Genomic DNA, 13,430 nt, shown 5'->3' on the forward strand with positions numbered 1-13,430 from the left:
GCACTTGGACTATGTAGGTTAACTAGCGGGCACTTAGACTATTTAGGTTACCTAGTGGGCACTTGGACTATGTACATACCTTAGCGGGCACTGGACTATCTAGGTTACCTAGCGGCCACTTGGACTATGTACGTCCCGTAGTGGGCACTTGGACTATCTAGGTTAACTAACGGGCAATAGGACTATCTAGGTTAACTAGAGGGCCCTGGGCTATGTAGGTTAACTAGCGGGCACATGGACTATGTAGGTTAACTAGCAGGCACTTGAACTATCAGGTTAACTAGCGCTCACTTGGACTATGTAGGTAACCTAGCAGGAACTTGGAATGTCTAGGTTACCTAGCGGGCACTTGAACTATCTAGGTTAACGAATGGGCACTTGGACTATCTAGGTTACCTAGCGGGCACTTGGACTATCTAGGTTAACTAGAGGGGCCTTGGACTATGTAAGTTAACTATCGGGCACTTGGACTATCTAGGTTAAGCAGCGGACCTTGGACTATGTAGGTTAACAAGCGGGCCCAGAGACTATGTAGGATAACTAGCGGGCACTTGGACGATCTAGGTTAACTAGCGGGCACATGGATTATCTAGATTAACTAGCGGCCACTTGGACTATCCTGGTTCCGTAACGGGCACTTGGACTATGTAGGTTCCCTAGTGGGCACTTGGACTATGTACGTCCCTTAGCGGGCACTTGGACTATGTAGGTTAACTATAGGGCACTTGGACTATGTAGGTTAACTAGCGGGCACTTAGACTATCTAGGTTACCTAGCGGGCCCTTGGACTATGTACGTCCCCTAGTGGGCACTTGGACTATCTAACATAACTAACGGGCACTAGGACTATCTAGGTTAACTAGCGGGTACTTGGTCTATCTAGGTTACCTAGCGGGCACTTCGACTATGTACGTCCCCTAGTGGGCACTTGGACTATCTAAGATAACTAACGTGCACTAGGACTATCTAGGTTAACTAGCGGGCACTTGGTCTATCTAGGTCAACTAGCGGCGCCTTGGATTATGTAGGTTAACTAGCGGACACTTGGACGATCTAGGTTAACTAGCGGGCCCTTGCACTATGTAGGTTAACTATCGGGCACTTGGACCATCTATGTTAACAAGCGGGCACTTGGACGATATAGGTTAACTAGCGGGCACATGGATTAGCTAGGTTACGTAGCGGGCCCTTGAACTATGTAGGTTAACTAGTTGACCCTTGGACTATCTAGGTTAGCTAACGGGCACTTGGACTATATAGTTAAATTAGCGGGTACTTTGACTATGTGGGTGCCCTAGCGGGCATTTGGACTATATAGATTACCTAGCAGGCACTTGAACTTAGTAGGTTACCTAGCGGACACATGAACTATCTAGGTTACCTAGCGGGCACTTGGATTATCTAGGTTTTCTAGCGGGCACTTGGACTATGTAGGTTACCTAGCGGGCACTTGGACTATCTAGGTTACCTAACGGGCACTTGGACTATCTAGGTTACCTAGCGGGTGCTGGGACTATGTAGGTTGCCTAGCGGGCAATTGGATTATCTAGGTTAACGAACGGGTACTTGGACTATGTAGGTAACCTAGCGGGCACTTGGACAGTCTAGGTTAACGATTGGGCACTTGGACTATGTAGGTTACCTAGCGGGCACTTGGACTATCTAGGTTAGCTAAAAGGAACTTGGAATATATAGGTTACCTAGTGGGTACTTGGACTATGTAGGTTACCTAGCGGGCACTTGGACTATCTAGGTTACCTAACGGGAACTTGGACTATGAAGGGTAACTAGCGGGCACTTGGGCTATCTAGGTTAACGAACGGGCACTTGGACTATGTCGGTAACCAAGCGGGCACTTGGACAGTCTAGGTTACCTAGCGGGCACTTGGACAATCTAGGTTAACGAATGGGCACTTGGACTATGTAGGTTACCTCGCGGGCAATGGACTATATAGGTTAGCTAACAGGAACTTGGAATATCGAGGTTACCTAGCGGGCACTTGAACTATGTAGGTTACCTAGCGGGCACTTGGACTATCTAGGATACCTAACGGGAACTTGAACTATGTAGGTTAAATAGCGGACACTTGGACGATCTTGGTTAACTAGCTGGCACTTGGACTATGTAGGTTAACTAGCGGGCACTTGGACTATCTAGGTAACTAGCGGACACTTGGACAATGCAGGTTCCCTAGCGGGCACATTGACTATGTAGGTTCCTAGCGGGGACTTGGAATATATAGATTCCCTACGGGCACTTGGACTATCTAGGTTCCCTAACGGGCACTTGGAATATATAGGTTCCCTATCGGGCACTTGGAATATGTAGGTTCCTCAGCGGGCACTTGGAGTTTGTAGGTTCCCTATTGGGCACTTGGACTATGTTGGTTAACTAGCGGGCCCTTGGACTATCTAGGTTACCTAGCGGGCACTTGGACTATGTAGGTTAACTAGCAGACACTTGGATTATCTAGGTTACCTAGTGGGCTGTTGGAATATGTACGTCCCCTAGTGGGCAATTGGACGATCTAGGTTAACTAGAGGGCCCTTGGACTATGTAGGTCAACTAGCGGGCCCTTGGACTATGTAGGCTAACTAGCGGGCACTTGGAAGATCTAGGTTAACTAGCGGGCACTTGGACAATGGAGGTTCCCTAGTGGGCACTTAGACTATCTAGGTTACCTAGCGGGCACCTGGACTATGTACATACCCTAGCCGGCACTGGACTATCTAGGTTATATAGCGGGCACTTGGACTATGTACGTCCCCTATCGTGCAATTGGACTATCTAGGTTAACTAGAGGGCCCTTGGACTATGTAGGTTAACTAGCGGGCACTTGGACTATCGAGGTTAAGTAGCGGACTTTGGACTATGTAGGTTAACAAGCGGGCCCTTGGACTATGTAGGTTAACTAGCGGGCACTTAGACTATCTAGGATACCTAGCGGGCACTTGGACTATGTACATACCTTAGCGGGCACTGGACTATCTAGTTTACCTAGCGGCCACTTGGAATATGTACGTCCCCTAGTGGGCACTTGGACTATGTAGGTTAACTAGCGGGCACTTGGACGATCTAGGTTAACTAGCGGGCACTTGGAATATCTAGGTTAACTAGCAGGCATTTGGACTATCTAGGTTAACTAGCGGGCACTTGGACTATGTAGGTTAACTAGCGGGCACTTAGACTATTTAGGTTACCTAGCGGGCACTTGGACTATGTACATACCTTAGCGGGCACTGGACTATCTAGGTTACCTAGCGGCCACTTGGACTATGTACGTCCCATCGTGGGCACTTGGACTATCTTGGTTAACTAACGGGCAATAGGACTATCTAGGTTAACTAGCGGGCCCTGGGCTATGTAGGTTAACTAGCGGGCACTTGGACTATGTAGGTTAACTAGCAGGCACTTGAACTATCAGGTTAACTAGCGCTCACTTGGACTATCTAAGTAACCTAGCGGGAACTTGGACTGTCTAGGTTACCTAGCGGGCACTTGAACTTTGTAGGTTACCTAACGGGCACATGGACTATCTAGGTTACCTAGCGGGCGCTGGGACTATGTAGGTTTCATAGCGGGCAATTGGATTATCTAGGTTAATGAACTGGTACTTGGACTATGTAGGTAACCTAGCGGGCACTTGGACAGTCTAGGTTAACTAGCGGGCACTTGGACTATCTAGGTAAACGAATGGGCACTTGGACTATGAAGGTTACCTAGCGGGCACTTGGATTATCTAGGTTAGCTAAAAGGAACTTGGAATATCTAGGTTACCTAGCGGGCACTTGGACTATGTAGGTTAACTAGCGGACACTTGGACTATCTACGTTACCTAGTGGGCAGTTGGACTATGTACGTCCCCTAGTGGACACTTGGACGATCTAGGTTAACTAGAGAGCCCTGGACTATGTAGGTCAACTAGCGGGCTCTTGGACTATGTAGGTTAACTAGCGGGCACTTGGACGATCTAGGTTAACTAGCGGGCACTTGGACTATCTAGGTTAACTAGCGGACACTAGGACTATCTACGTTACCTAGTGGGCAGTTGGACTATGTACGTCCCCTAGTGGGCACTTGGACGATCTAGGTTAACTAGAGGGCCCTGGACTATGTAGGTCAACTAGCGGCCATTGGACTATGTAGGTTAACTAGCGGGCACTTGGACGATCTAGGTTAACTAGAGGGCCCTGGACTATGTAGGTCAACTAGCGGGCCCTTGGACTATGTAGGTTAACTAGCGGGCACTTGGACGATCTAGGTTGACTAGCGGGCACTTTACTATTTGGTTCCCTAGCGGGCACTTGGACTATATACGTTCCTTAGCGGGCACTTGGACTACGTAGGTTCCCTATCGCGCACTTGAATTATGTAGGTTAACTTGTGGGCCCTTGGACTATGTAGATTAACTAGCGGGCACTTAGACTATCTAGGTTACCTAGCGGGCACTTGGACTATGTAGGTAACCTAGCGGGCACTGGACATTCTAGGTTACCTAGCGGGCACTTGGACTACATAGGTTAATGAATGGGCACTTGTACTATGTAGGTTACCTAGCGGGCACTTGGAATATCTAGGTTAAAACAGGAAATTGGCTTATCTAGGTTACCTTGCAGCCCTTGGACTATGTAGGTTAACTAGCGGGCACTTGGACTATCTAGGTTAACTAGCGGGTTCTTGGACTATGTAGGTTAACTAGTGGGCCTTGGACTATGTATGTTAACTAGCGGGCACTTGGACGATCAACGTTAACTAGCGGGTACTTGGACTATCTAGGTTAACTAGCGGGCACTTGGACCATGCATGTTCCATAGCGGGCAATTGGATTATATAGGTTCACTACGGGCTCTTGGACTATCTAGGTTCCCTAACGGGCACTTGGAATATGTAGGTTCCCTATCAGGCACTTGGACTACGTAGGTTCCTCAGCGGGCACTTGGACAATGTAGGTTCCCTATCGGGCACTTGGACTATGTAGGTTAACTAGTGGGTCCTTGGACTATCTAGATTACATCGCGGGCACTTGGACTATGTAGGTTAACTAGCAGACACTTGGACTATCTAGGTTACCTAGCGGGCAATTGAACTATGTACATACCCTAGCGGGCACGTGGACTATCTAGGTTAACTAGAGGGCCCTTGGACTATGTAGTTTAACTAGCGGGCACTTGGACTATGTAGGTTAACTAGCGGGCTCTTGGACGATCTAGGTTAACTAGCGGGCACTTGGAGTATCTAGGATAACTAGCGGGCATTTGGACTATCTAGGTTAACTAGCGGGTACTTGGACTATGTAGGTTAACTAGCGGGCACTTAGACTATCTAGGTTACCTAGCGGGCACTTGGACTATGTACATACCTTAGCGGGAACTTGGACTATCTAAGATAACTAACGGGCACTAGGACTATCTAGGTTAACTAGCGGGCACTTGGTCTATCTAGGTTACATAGCGGGCACTTCGACTATGTACGTCCCCTAGTGGGCACTTGGACTATCTAAGATAACTAACGGGTACTAGGACTATCTAGGTTAACTAGCGGGCACTTGGTCTATCTAGGTCAACTAGCGGCGCTTTGGACTATGTAGGTTAACTAGCGGACACTTAGACGATCTAGGTTAACTAGCGGGCCCTTGCACTATGTAGGTTAACTATCGGGCACTTGGACCATCTAGGTTAACAAGCGGGCACTTGGACGATATAGGTTAACTAGCGGGCACATGGATTAGCTAGGTTACGTAGCGGGCCCTTGAACTATGTAGGTTAACTAGTTGACCCTTGGACTATCTAGGTTAGCTAACGGGCACTTGGACTATATAGGTAAATTAGCGGGCACTTTGACTATGTGGGTGACCTAGCGAGCATTTAGACTATATAGATTACCTAGCAGGCACTTGAACTTAGTAGGTTACCTAGCGGGCATATGGACTATCTAGGTTACCTAGCGGGCACTTGGATTATCTAGGTTTTCTAGCGGGCACTTGGACTATGTAGGTTACCTAGCGGGCACTTGGACTATCTAGGTTACCTAACGGGCACTTGGACTATCTAGGTTACCTAGCGGGTGCTGGGACTATGTAGGTTACCTAGCGGGCAATTGGATTATCTAGGTTAACGAACGGGTACTTGGACTATGTAGGTAACCTAGCGGGCACTTGGACAGTCTAGGTTAACTAGCGGGCACTTGGACTATCTAGGTTAACGATTGGGCACTTGGACTATGTAGGTTACCTAGCGGGCACTTAGACTATCTAGGTTAACTAGCGGGCACTTGGACTATCTAGGTTAACTAGCGGACACTAGGACTATCTACGTTACCTAGTGGGCAGTTGGACTATGTACGTCCCCTAGTGGGCACTTGGACGATCTAGGTTAACTAGAGGGCCCTGGACTATGTAGGTCAACTAGCGGGCCATTGGACTATGTAGGTTAACTAGCGGGCACTTGGACGATCTAGGTTAACTAGAGGGCCCTGGACTATGTAGGTCAACTAGCGGGCCCTTGGACTATGTAGGTTAACTAGCGGGCACTTGGACGATCTAGGTTGACTAGCGGGCACTTTACTATTTGGTTCCCTAGCGGGCACTTGGACTATATACGTTCCTTAGCGGGCACTTGGACTACGTAGGTTCCCTATCGCGCACTTGAATTATGTAGGTTAACTTGTGGGCCCTTGGACTATGTAGATTAACTAGCGGGCACTTAGACTATCTAGGTTACCTAGCGGGCACTTGGACTATGTAGGTAACCTAGCGGGCACTGGACATTCTAGGTTACCTAGCGGGCACTTGGACTACATAGGTTAATGAATGGGCACTTGTACTATGTAGGTTACCTAGCGGGCACTTGGAATATCTAGGTTAAAACAGGAAATTGGCTTATCTAGGTTACCTTGCAGCCCTTGGACTATGTAGGTTAACTAGCGGGCACTTGGACTATCTAGGTTAACTAGCGGGTTCTTGGACTATGTAGGTTAACTAGTGGGCCTTGGACTATGTATGTTAACTAGCGGGCACTTGGACGATCAACGTTAACTAGCGGGTACTTGGACTATCTAGGTTAACTAGCGGGCACTTGGACCATGCATGTTCCATAGCGGGCAATTGGATTATATAGGTTCACTACGGGCTCTTGGACTATCTAGGTTCCCTAACGGGCACTTGGAATATGTAGGTTCCCTATCAGGCACTTGGACTACGTAGGTTCCTCAGCGGGCACTTGGACAATGTAGGTTCCCTATCGGGCACTTGGACAATGTAGGTTAACTAGTGGGTCCTTGGACTATCTAGATTACATCGCGGGCACTTGGACTATGTAGGTTAACTAGCAGACACTTGGACTATCTAGGTTACCTAGCGGGCAATTGAACTATGTACATACCCTAGCGGGCACGTGGACTATCTAGGTTAACTAGAGGGCCCTTGGACTATGTAGTTTAACTAGCGGGCACTTGGACTATCTAGGTTAACTAGCGAACCTTGGATTATGTAGGTTAACTAGCGGCCCCTTGGACTATGTAGGTTAACTAGCGGGCTCTTGGACGATCTAGGTTAACTAGCGGGCACTTGGAGTATCTAGGTTAACTAGCGGGCATTTGGACTATCTAGGTTAACTAGCGGGTACTTGGACTATGTAGGTTAACTAGCGGGCACTTAGACTATCTAGGTTAACTAGCGGGCACTTGGACTATCTAGGTTAACTAGCGGACACTAGGACTATCTACGTTACCTAGTGGGCAGTTGGACTATGTACGTCCCCTTGTGGGCACTTGGACGATCTAGGTTAACTAGAGGGCCCTTGACTATGTAGGTCAACTAGCGGGCCATTGGACTATGTAGGTTAACTAGCGGGCACTTGGACGATCTAGGTTAACTAGAGGGCCCTGGACTATGTAGGTCAACTAGCGGGCCCTTGGACTATGTAGGTTAACTAGCGGGCACTTGGATGATCAACGTTAACTAGCGGGTACTTGGACTATCTAGGTTACCTAGCGGGCACTTGGACTATGTACATACCTTAGCGGGAACTTGGACTATCTAAGATAACTAACGGGCACTAGGACTATCTAGGTTAACTAGCGGGCACTTGGTCTATCTAGGTTACATAGCGGGCACTTCGACTATGTACGTCCCCTAGTGGGCACTTGGACTATCTAAGATAACTAACGGGTACTAGGACTATCTAGGTTAACTAGCGGGCACTTGGTCTATCTAGGTCAACTAGCGGCGCTTTGGACTATGTAGGTTAACTAGCGGACACTTAGACGATCTAGGTTAACTAGCGGGCCCTTGCACTATGTAGGTTAACTATCGGGCACTTGGACCATCTAGGTTAACAAGCGGGCACTTGGACGATATAGGTTAACTAGCGGGCACATGGATTAGCTAGGTTACGTAGCGGGCCCTTGAACTATGTAGGTTAACTAGTTGACCCTTGGACTATCTAGGTTAGCTAACGGGCACTTGGACTATATAGGTAAATTAGCGGGCACTTTGACTATGTGGGTGACCTAGCGAGCATTTAGACTATATAGATTACCTAGCAGGCACTTGAACTTAGTAGGTTACCTAGCGGGCATATGGACTATCTAGGTTACCTAGCGGGCACTTGGATTATCTAGGTTTTCTAGCGGGCACTTGGACTATGTAGGTTACCTAGCGGGCACTTGGACTATCTAGGTTACCTAACGGGCACTTGGACTATCTAGGTTACCTAGCGGGTGCTGGGACTATGTAGGTTACCTAGCGGGCAATTGGATTATCTAGGTTAACGAACAGGTACTTGGACTATGTAGGTAACCTAGCGGGCACTTGGACAGTCTAGGTTAACTAGCGGGCACTTGGACTATCTAGGTTAACGATTGGGCACTTGGACTATGTAGGTTACCTAGCGGGCACTTAGACTATCTAGGTTAACTAGCGGGCACTTGGACTATCTAGGTTAACTAGCGGACACTAGGACTATCTACGTTACCTAGTGGGCAGTTGGACTATGTACGTCCCCTAGTGGGCACTTGGACGATCTAGGTTAACTAGAGGGCCCTGGACTATGTAGGTCAACTAGCGGGCCATTGGACTATGTAGGTTAACTAGCGGGCACTTGGACGATCTAGGTTAACTAGAGGGCCCTGGACTATGTAGGTCAACTAGCGGGCCCTTGGACTATGTAGGTTAACTAGCGGGCACTTGGACGATCTAGGTTGACTAGCGGGCACTTTACTATTTGGTTCCCTAGCGGGCACTTGGACTATATACGTTCCTTAGCGGGCACTTGGACTACGTAGGTTCCCTATCGCGCACTTGAATTATGTAGGTTAACTTGTGGGCCCTTGGACTATGTAGATTAACTAGCGGGCACTTAGACTATCTAGGTTACCTAGCGGGCACTTGGACTATGTAGGTAACCTAGCGGGCACTGGACATTCTAGGTTACCTAGCGGGCACTTGGACTACATAGGTTAATGAATGGGCACTTGTACTATGTAGGTTACCTAGCGGGCACTTGGAATATCTAGGTTAAAACAGGAAATTGGCTTATCTAGGTTACCTTGCAGCCCTTGGACTATGTAGGTTAACTAGCGGGCACTTGGACTATCTAGGTTAACTAGCGGGTTCTTGGACTATGTAGGTTAACTAGTGGGCCTTGGACTATGTATGTTAACTAGCGGGCACTTGGACGATCAACGTTAACTAGCGGGTACTTGGACTATCTAGGTTAACTAGCGGGCACTTGGACCATGCATGTTCCATAGCGGGCAATTGGATTATATAGGTTCACTACGGGCTCTTGGACTATCTAGGTTCCCTAACGGGCACTTGGAATATGTAGGTTCCCTATCAGGCACTTGGACTACGTAGGTTCCTCAGCGGGCACTTGGACAATGTAGGTTCCCTATCGGGCACTTGGACAATGTAGGTTAACTAGTGGGTCCTTGGACTATCTAGATTACATCGCGGGCACTTGGACTATGTAGGTTAACTAGCAGACACTTGGACTATCTAGGTTACCTAGCGGGCAATTGAACTATGTACATACCCTAGCGGGCACGTGGACTATCTAGGTTAACTAGAGGGCCCTTGGACTATGTAGTTTAACTAGCGGGCACTTGGACTATCTAGGTTAACTAGCGAACCTTGGATTATGTAGGTTAACTAGCGGCCCCTTGGACTATGTAGGTTAACTAGCGGGCTCTTGGACGATCTAGGTTAACTAGCGGGCACTTGGAGTATCTAGGTTAACTAGCGGGCATTTGGACTATCTAGGTTAACTAGCGGGTACTTGGACTATGTAGGTTAACTAGCGGGCACTTAGACTATCTAGGTTAACTAGCGGGCACTTGGACTATCTAGGTTAACTAGCGGACACTAGGACTATCTACGTTACCTAGTGGGCAGTTGGACTATGTACGTCCCCTTGTGGGCACTTGGACGATCTAGGTTAACTAGAGGGCCCTTGACTATGTAGGTCAACTAGCGGGCCATTGGACTATGTAGGTTAACTAGCGGGCACTTGGACGATCTAGGTTAACTAGAGGGCCCTGGACTATGTAGGTCAACTAGCGGGCCCTTGGACTATGTAGGTTAACTAGCGGGCACTTGGACGATCTAGGTTGACTAGCGGGCACTTTACTATTTGGTTCCCTAGCGGGCACTTGGACTATATACGTTCGTTAGCGGGCACTTGGACTACGTAGGTTCCCTATCGCGCACTTGAATTATGTAGGTTAACTTGTGGGCCCTTGGACTATGTAGATTAACTAGCGGGCACTTAGACTATCTAGGTTACCTAGCGGGCACTTGGACTATGTAGGTAACCTAGCGGGCACTGGACATTCTAGGTTACCTAGCGGGCACTTGGACTACATAGGTTAATGAATGGGCACTTGTACTATGTAGGTTACCTAGCGGGCACTTGGAATATCTAGGTTAAAACAGGAAATTGGCTTATCTAGGTTACCTTGCAGCCCTTGGACTATGTAGGTTAACTAGCGGGCACTTGGACTATCTAGGTTAACTAGCGGGCACTTGGACCATGCATGTTCCATAGCGGGCACTTGGATTATATAGGTTCACTACGGGCTCTTGGACTATCTAGGTTCCCTAACGGGCACTTGGAATATGTAGGTTCCCTATCAGGCACTTGGACTATGTAGGTTCCTCAGCGGGCACTTGGACAATGTAGGTTCCCTATCGGGCACTTGGACTATGTAGGTTAACTAGTGGGTCCTTGGACTATCTAGATTACATCGCGGGCACTTGGACTATGTAGGTTAACTAGCAGACACTTGGACTATCTAGGTTACCTAGCGGGCAATTGAACTATGTACATACCCTAGCGGGCACGTGGACTATCTAGGTTAACTAGAGGGCCCTTGGACTATGTAGTTTAACTAGCGGGCACTTGGACTATCTAGGTTAACTAGCGAACCTTGGACTATGTAGGTTAACTAGCGGCCCCTTGGACTATGTAGGTTAACTAGCGGGCTCTTGGACGATCTAGGTTAACTAGCGGGCACTTGGAGTATCTAGGATAACTAGCGGGCATTTGGACTATCTAGGTTAACTAGCGGGTACTTGGACTATGTAGGTTAACTAGCGGGCACTTAGACTATCTAGGTTACCTAGCGGGCACTTGGACTATGTACATACCTTAGCGGGAACTTGGACTATCTAAGATAACTAACGGGCACTAGGACTATCTAGGTTAACTAGCGGGCACTTGGTCTATCTAGGTTACATAGCGGGCACTTCGACTATGTACGTCCCCTAGTGGGCACTTGGACTATCTAAGATAACTAACGGGTACTAGGACTATCTAGGTTAACTAGCGGGCACTTGGTCTATCTAGGTCAACTAGCGGCGCTTTGGACTATGTAGGTTAACTAGCGGACACTTAGACGATCTAGGTTAACTAGCGGGCCCTTGCACTATGTAGGTTAACTATCGGGCACTTGGACCATCTAGGTTAACAAGCGGGCACTTGGACGATATAGGTTAACTAGCGGGCACATGGATTAGCTAGGTTACGTAGAGGGCACTTGAACTATGTAGGTTAACTAGTTGACCCTTGGACTATCTAGGTTAGCTAACGGGCACTTGGACTATATAGTTAAATTAGCGGGCACTTTGACTATGTGGGTGACCTAGCGAGCATTTAGACTATATAGATTACCTAGCAGGCACTTGAACTTAGTAGGTTACCTAGCGGGCATATGGACTATCTAGGCTACCTAGCGGGCACTTGGATTATCTAGGTTTTCTAGCGGGCACTTGGACTATGTAGGTTACCTAGCGGGCACTTGGACTATCTAGGTTACCTAACGGGCACTTGGACTATCTAGGTTACCTAGCGGGTGCTGGGACTATGTAGGTTACCTAGCGGGCAATTGGATTATCTAGGTTAACGAACGGGTACTTGGACTATGTAGGTAACCTAGCGGGCACTTGGACAGTCTAGGTTAACTAGCGGGCACTTGGACTATCTAGGTTAACGATTGGGCACTTGGACTATGTAGGTTACCTAGGGGGCACTTGGACTATCTAGGTTAGCTAAAAGGAACTTGGAATATATAGGCTACCTAGTGGGTACTTGGACTATGTAGGTTACCTAGCGGGCACTTGGACTATCTAGGTTACCTAACGGGAACTTGGACTATGAAGGGTAACTAGCGGGCACTTGGACTATCTAGGTTAACGAACGGGCACTTGGACTATGTCGGTAACTAAGCGGGCACTTGGACAGTCTAGGTTACCTAGCGGGCACTTGGACAATCTAGGTTAACGAATGGGCACTTGGACTATGTAGGTTACCTCGCGGGCAGTGGACTATATAGGTTAGCTAACAGGAACTTGGAATATCGAGGTTACCTAGCGGGCACTTGGACTATGTAGGTTACCTAGCGGGCACTTGGACTATCTAGGATACCTAACGGGAACTTGGACTATGTAGGTAAAATAGCGGACACTTGGACGATCTTGGTTAACTAGCTGGCACTTGGACTATCTAGGTTAACTAGCGGGCACTTGGACTATCTAGGTAACTAGCGGACACTTGGACAATGCAGGTTCCCTAGCGGGCACATTGACTATGTAGGTTCCTAGCGGGCACTTGGAATATATAGGTTCCCTATCGGGCACTTGGAATATGTAGGTTCCTCAGCGGGCACTTGGAGTTTGTAGGTTCCCTATTGGGCACTTGGACTATGTTGGTTAACTAGCGGGCCCTTGGACTATCTAGGTTACCTAGCGGGCACTTGGACTATGTAGGTTAACTAGCAGACACTTGGACTATCTAGGTTACCTAGTGGGCAGTTGGAATATGTACGTCCCCTAGTGGGCAATTGGACGATCTAGGTTAACTAGAGGGCCCTTGGACTATGTAGGTCAACTAGTGGGCCCTTGGACTATGTAGGCTAACTAGCGGGCACTTGG

This window comes from Tenrec ecaudatus, chromosome 9 (genome assembly GCF_050624435.1).
Source record: "Tenrec ecaudatus isolate mTenEca1 chromosome 9, mTenEca1.hap1, whole genome shotgun sequence".
Taxonomy (NCBI): Eukaryota; Metazoa; Chordata; class Mammalia; order Afrosoricida; family Tenrecidae; genus Tenrec; species Tenrec ecaudatus.